Below are 7,460 nucleotides of genomic sequence, written 5' to 3'. Positions count from 1 at the left end.
GAGCTTGAGCTTGAGCACCAATGTCGGCATTTGCAGCTTTAGCATCATTCTCTTTTCCGCGACATTCGTCCATGATAGGTGCTTCAAAGGAAAAGTTGGGCTCATTGGTAGCTGTGATGGCGTCTCCAACATCACGAAGGAGAGCGGCCATCCGGTTGCACTGCAATCCCTTTAAACACTGTCCAAATTTGCCTACTACATCATCCACCTCCGCTGCAAAAATACCCTTGTGCTTGTCGTACAACATTTGAAACTGAGTTGGTACCTACAAGAAGGCAAGTGTCCAACATTTTTAGTGACAAGTATATCCAGATTTTGAGAAGTATGGATGTAAAAAAAACACAAATGTGGGTGTAGCACATTAGAGGTATGGATGAAGCGAGAAACAAGTAGGTGTGCTGCTGTGTCACTATGTATCAAATAAACAGTGTGATTGTAGCAATTTACTGTCATGGATGAAGCATAAAAAACAAATGATCTATACCTCTAGGTAGCAAATTATTGATATGGATATAGCAAAATTATGATATGTTTGAAGCAAAAATAGAATGTTGTTGTAGCACACTAGACATATGGATGCAGCAAAAAAGCCTAGTAGGTATGAACTTAAACCACATATGAAGCAAAAACAGAACATGGTTGTATCACATCAGAATAAGGGATGCAGCAAACAAAATATACGCTTGCAACTGGGTATAGTAAATAATGCAAAGCCAAAGGTAAACATAAAATGAATATAAAGAAAAAGATAGTGTAGATTGGGAAAGAGTACCCTTAGATCTTGCATGCTAGGGAATGATTGCTGCAGCCAATCGTTGAGCGATGATGATAGGTGTGGTTCAGCATCAACATTTTGTTGAGCCTCGTTTGATTGAGAGTCCTTTGCTTGAATGTCAGCACCTTGAATTTGGCTTCCTTAGCCACTAGTTCCTTGGCCAGTAGGTGCTTCAACACTAACTCCCTGCCCACTGGCTGCTTCAGCACCAACTTCCTGTCCCATGAGTTGTGCTGCATAGGGGGTGTTGCACAAATTCCGGATCTAGGAAAACAAAACATGAGGGGAGACAAAAATAAGAAGGTTGCCATAACCTAAATGGAAAAGCAAAGATTGCTAAATGCAAATTCAGTGAGCAAAAAACAGGGGGATGTTAATACTCCATTGGCAAAGGAAAATACATAGGCAGGATGTAGCAAAATTACTTGGGTGTGTTTCCCGTAGAAAGGTTGGATAAGAGTGAGCTTGTTCTTGTCAACTTTATCCAACCAATCAAAATCCTTTTGGCAAACAAAGCGTATCCTCAGCACGGAATAATCAATGGCATGCTCATTTGGGAGGCCGGCCGGGATATCAATATGATCCATGTATATGATCTGCATAGAATGGAAAAAGGACATTAGCCAACAAAAACATAAGTGCGAGCTATAGAAATGTACAGAAGGTTTCATGCAGCAAAGAAAGAAGATGGAGGTATTTCATAATGTTGCGTTGCATACCGCTAACATGGGGAGGCATGAAGTGATCTGAAACTCTGTTGCTTTTTCTGTATTTGCTTGCATCCTCTTCTTCTCTTGAAAGACTCCAACCTCCTCCATCGCTCGCGCCAACAAGTGCTCATCCCAACCGAATTCATGCACCAAAGACATATCTTCCAAGGAAGCTAGATACTCGAGATTCACCATATTGCCAGTGCCTGGGCACAAAACTGTTGCCAATGCAAGGAGTGTCCAAGTCCTATTTATCATAACCACATCCTCATCGCTGCAACTAGTGAGCAACTTGACAACATGGGCGATTGGAGCCCTGTTCCCCTCCTTGTAGATGTTGCGAAGATCATGTTCATCACTCTTCTTAAGAAGCTTCACGGGTCTATCACCGGATGGCACGTTGAAAATCCTTTTCACCATGAGCTTGCTGAAGGTGATGGACTTGTTCTTGTGTTTGAACTCAGAGAGTATGTGATTCGTGTTCATCACAACAAACTCAATAAGCTCATGGGGCACCTTGAAAGACCGGATGTCCAACAAGTCTCCAAACGGTCCCTCCCTTATGATTCTCTGTTTTTCTGGTGTTACTTGCTTCCCAATCTCAGCCAGCCTTTTTGAGTTAAACCTTGACTTAAAGCCACATAGATTGCCTTTTTTCTTATTATTCTTCTTAGCCTTCTTCCTCCCCTCATTCTCACCAGCGGTGCCTGCAACATCTACAAAAAGAAAAAAAACAAGTCAATAAAACCCTAAAACTGCATCATCAATAGCTAGGAAAAAACAAATACATGAACACCTAAAAAAAATCTATAAATCCGCCGTATAAGATTCATGTTCAGAGATAAATTCATTTATGTTCGTTCTAGTTTCAGCAATCAAATCTGAAATGATCCTCGATTCAGAACCATGGGTGTTGGGCTGCGAAGTTCAAACTTGGTTCATCATCTCTTCATCATACGCAAGAAAAAGGTTCGGAATACATATTGATCTAGTACATTTGCTGGTAAACTCTAGTACTCCTACATGCTTGCAGATGATGATCTTAGACAAAGTGCACGTACATTTGCAAGAGTGCAAAGTTGGTTCCGGCCGTATATACAACACAAAAACACAAACACAACAGTGTGCATGCATCTTCACATGCAGTGATCTGAAGTTTACTCTGTTCTATTGTATCATCTAAAACAAATGTTCCTCACAAATTTCCCTCGAAAGTGTCCAGTGACCATTTAAACACAGCAATACCATTTCCCTGTATCCGATAGTTCGTGGATGAACAAAATCCCAAATCCTAATCCCAATCCCATCCCAAATCCCTAGCGAATAGAAGATTCAAATCCACCACCCCGCCCCTCCCTCTGCCCGCGGGAACACCACCCCGCCCCCTCCCTCTGCCCGCGGGAACACCACCCTGTCCCCTCCCTCGACCCGCGGGAACACTACCCCGTCCCCGTCCGCACCGGCGCCAGCGCCGGCCCGTGGGAACACAAACGGCTCGCCCGCACCATAACCCGCCCTAACCCTAAAGCCAACGGGGAAGGGGGAGACAACAACGAAAGGGAGAGCAGGAGGGGAGAGTTACCATCCGGGGGAGCCATAGATCGCCGGAGAATCGAGATCCGCCCTGGGCCGCCGCCGCCGCTCCTGATCTCCAGGCGCCAACAAGCCCGTCGCCCGCCGGTCACCCTGCCTCCTCGCACCGAAATGACACCCCCGTGCGGTTGCAGCAAAAATTGGGGAAGGGATAACCCGTGCGCGTTAAAAAAAATATAGGTCTGGTAACACGTGGCGCAGACAGCATCCTTGGATCAAAAGAGATCCAACGCACGGAGCGCGACCGGCGCAACGGTTGCCCCGGCCACAAACACTTCCCTTAATAAAAACTATCGATTTGCTCGAGCGTAGGCACGTCTCTTTTACTAGACCAGGTAAAATTTCTGCCGATGACATCAGAGCTAGAGTTGAGAGTAGCGTTGAATAAATTTGCCTCATTTTGACGAAAGGAAGCACTGTTTTTATCAGATGGTTCCCGCTCCAAAGTAAGGTCACGTGAAACGATGCAAGGTTGAATTGCGAGAGGAGCAACTGCAACCATTTCATCGTGATCCATATGAGCGTATACATTGGTAAACTTGAGGCTGGTCGGCGAGGCATCATGAAGAGGTGGTGATCACTGCCGCGATCTCCGCGGCATCCTCCTCTGATGCGCCACAGAGCGCCACAACCTTGAGCAGGGACTGGCAGGGCCGGCCCTGACATTTGAGGGGCCCTTGTGCGAACTCCATATAATGGGCCCATACACTATAATAGACACTAAAAATTCATTTCCACACCTATGTGTACCACAAAAAGTTAATAAAAGCAAGTGTAAATTTCATTAGCAGATATGAAATATGGTCTTAATACATCATGTATATGTCACATGCTCCAACAACCAGCAACCAAGAAGTCTTCTTTTAACTCTTCTTAATTTCTTGATCCAATTTGACAGAAATTATAGCTCCAGATCAGCAAAAATCAGAGGAGCTGTTGTTTGCCGTATGCCTTTTGCCTTTCTCCTGAAAAATACACAGAGCACAAGTGAATGGCATGCTAAAGAGAAACAACGCCTTCGAGCATTTTTCCATGCAAAATCGCTAATAATAGCATCAAGATCAATGCTATCCAAGATATCCTTCGCAGTAAAAACTTGCTACAGTCGCAGGAACAGTTAAGAGAATTTGATAAGCACTAGACACCTACAACTCTAACAAAATTAAAAAATCGCATCTGCTTAAATGAATTTATTTGGCAAAGTCATTTTCAGTCAATGCTACAATCAGCAGAATCTACTGAATATGCCATCTTCATACAAAAAGAGAGGAATCAAGAAGTTCAAACATAAGAGCAGAAATAAATAGACAAGGCCAGAGAACTGAGATCCGGAAATTTCATGAATGGGCAATGACTTGGCTGTCTATGAATCTTCGGCACATGTTGCAGGCTGCTGCTCTTGCGTACCTCCAAGGGCGGTGTGTCTGTCGCCTCGTCTCCGCCCGCCTAAAGCCCTGGAGTATTTATAGGATGAGAGAAACCAAAGAAATCCATTATATTAGATAATGATACAATTAAACATTGATTAATATCGGGAGTTGGGGTCCTGGGCTGTTCGGAAATCGGGACAATCAATTGGTGAGGAAGACGATGGCGGTTGGGAGACGAACGAGCTGGCGGCGTCTTTCTTGGAGAGAACGAACGGAAAGGGATTCTGGGATTTGTGTTTGCGCCTGAGCTGCCTATTTCCTCTCTTAATGGGCTGCGCTGCTTCTTTTGCGTTCTAGTACAATATTTGTTGGGAATATATATACCTACTTGCATATAATATATGCACAGGGCATGGGCCCCTGCTCAGGCTGGGCCCTAGGCGGCCGCACTCCTCGCCATGGCCCAGGGCCGGCCCTGGGGACTGGCCGTTGGGCACCGGCTCCTCTGGCACGCTCGTCGGGCCCGAGATGTCAAGAGCCTGGACGTGGTCGTCGGAGGCCATGGCCAAGTCGAAGCGCCACCCGTTGACACGGATAGCCTTGTCCGTCATGGATATGAACTTTGTTATATGGATGGGCGTTGTACTCATACTCTCTCCCGCTATCAATGAAAAGATACATTTTTTATGTATTCGAGAATGTTTTTTAAGCTATTGAGGAACATTTTGCGTTCTACCAAAAAAAAGTAGAGACTTATGGGTTGGCTAGAATAGCGCTCGAGAGTGACACGCAAGAGAAGATTGATTGTGAACATACTACAGAAAATTTCATCTCAAAGAACACTATTACAATGATGAATTTTAAGTGAGGATTATGTAGCAGTAAGAGTTTGATGATGGCATACACATGTTCAATCACCAGGTACAGCCCTGAAACTATCGTGTTGTAAACTTGTAATGGAATATGTTACAATATGCATTGTAAGAGCAACTTCAATGGGGCGACCCATTTCGTCCGCCGTCGTCCATTTAGGACGGTGCAGACAAAAGAGGAGGTCCAACACGGCGACCTAAACCAAAATGATGTCCTTTTCGCGTCCGCGCCGACGCATTTGCGGTTCAAATTTGCGCCCCAAATGCGCCGTCGCGTACGCCGAACGGACGCCGCGCGCGCCTTCTCGGTGTCCGACGTGTTCCCACCAGGCGGTCGTCCAACCGCCCGCCACCTACCTGGTCATCTTAAGTTATGCCCTCGGGCCCACAGGTCAGTGACGGCGGTCGTCCTTTTTTAAGCCGCCCGTGCGGCGGGGATGCAGATCCCATCCCCATCTAGGCAAGCTCGCTCCCCCGTCGCCGGCAAACCCTAGCCAGCCCTAGCCACCCCAGCCGTGCCAAATGGGGCTCTTCTCCGGCGCCGGCATCAGTAGCAAGGCCAAGGGAAAATCACCCGCAACCCCCTTTCCCCGAAATTTCTCCCGCCTCCGCCGGCGCCAGCTCGCCGGCCGAGGCAACGCGTCAATGTGCCGGTGCACCAGGCGTAGTGGCACTGGCAGCACCGCGTGCCTCTCCCGTACTCCGATGCCACCCTGCCGCACAACTGGCACCTAGATCCGTAGAGGATCTCGGTGCCGGCGGCCCCGCGGTCGGCCAGGGCGCACGCGGAGGAGGTGCGGCACCGGCGGGCTCCGCCTACGCCTTGGACTCGCCCAACTGGGCGCGATGGTTCGCCTTCGAGCGCGCGGAGGCGAGGCGACGCGGCGTCCGCGAGGTCGACCGCACCATGCCACCGCCCCCGCTCGTCGTCCGCGAGGAGAACCAGGCGGCGGAGGCCGCCTACCAGGATGCCCTTGCGGCGGTCTATCGGGAGAGCGAGGAGGACGAGCGGCACAGGATGGTGGCGGCAGAGGAAGAGGAGGCGGCGGACGAGGCGCCAATGGCGCAGGCCATGGCCCTCTCTGCGGCGGGTGACTGCGTCCTGCCACCGTTGACCCCGCCGGCCCTTGTGAAGGCCGAGCTGAAGCTCATCGAGCGCTACTCCTGGACGGGAGTAGTGCGCGAGTGGGTCCGCGCGCCGCCGGTCTGGGTGGGGGCGACGCCGGCACTGGAGGCGACGTACCTCGATCACTGGAGCCACATCCGGCTGGCCGAGGAGCGCCGCGACGGCGAGTACCTCGAGATGCTCGAGCGCGACGCCGAGGCCGAGCAGCGCGACGCCGAGGCCGAGCAGCGCGACGCCGAGGAGGAGGCGCGCCAGGCCGCGGCGGCAATGGCGGCCGCACAACTTGCGCCGGCGCCGGCACAACCTGCGCTGGCGCCGGCACAGCCCGTGCCCGACATGAACGCCCTCTGGAACTCGGCGTTCTCCTGGGCCGGCTCTGCGCCGACGCTCATCGACCTCACGGACCCTGAGGACGACGACGATGACGTCTGGAGCAGTGCGCCGCCTCGTAGTTTATTTTATTTTTAGTTTTCATTAATGCTAATGTGGACGCGTGGACTGTCACTGGCCTTCATGGCTGGATTTAATGTATAATTATTGCGTGTTTTATTTTTTATTTTCGCACCAACCAAAAATGGGTTGGGCCAGCGTTGGGCGCACGCGCTGATCCAAACGCGGAAGCGGATGTTCGTGTCCGTCTGGCCGACTCAAACAGTCAAAAAACGGACAAAATCGCCGTCTGTTTAGATCGACCCGTTGGAGTTGCTCTAATTACTGTGTTTTTGGCACTCAAATGTGGTCCGTGTTTAGAGTGTTGTACTCTGTCTCGAGAGCATCAGGCATATGCTGCCTTCCATGGGTAGAGCAGTGCCGTACGTTTCCGTTTTGTGGATTGTGACCACGTCGCCAGCTTTGAAGACGTCTGGGGGTAGAGACGACAGGCAACGCGCCAAATGGGATGGCCTCTGTTTCGGCGATTGCGTGCATTCACACCCGGACCATGGGCTACGTCCTTTTCAGTTCACACTGCTTAGCTCAAGTGTCTAGCTAACAAAAAAAAAACTGTACAATGTT

The 7,460-nt window shown here is 49.6% G+C and overlaps 1 long non-coding RNA gene across 1 annotated transcript; it reads right to left on the bottom strand.

Moving 5' to 3' along the window:
- Nucleotides 1-3,841: 3,841 nt before the first annotated feature.
- On the bottom strand, nt 3,842-4,915 carry LOC123154379 (uncharacterized). Its single transcript, XR_006476820.1, has 2 exons — nt 4,486-4,915; nt 3,842-4,043 (listed from the first exon to the last, which is right to left on the bottom strand). It is a non-coding gene; the product is annotated as an uncharacterized lncRNA (long non-coding RNA).
- Between the last annotated feature and the right edge of the window lie 2,545 nt (nt 4,916-7,460).

Source organism: Triticum aestivum, chromosome 7A, assembly GCF_018294505.1.
Source record: "Triticum aestivum cultivar Chinese Spring chromosome 7A, IWGSC CS RefSeq v2.1, whole genome shotgun sequence".
In the NCBI taxonomy this organism is placed as follows: Eukaryota; Viridiplantae; Streptophyta; class Magnoliopsida; order Poales; family Poaceae; genus Triticum; species Triticum aestivum.
Note: the sequence above shows the minus strand (reverse complement) of the source record. Positions and strands in the feature narration are given on the sequence as shown.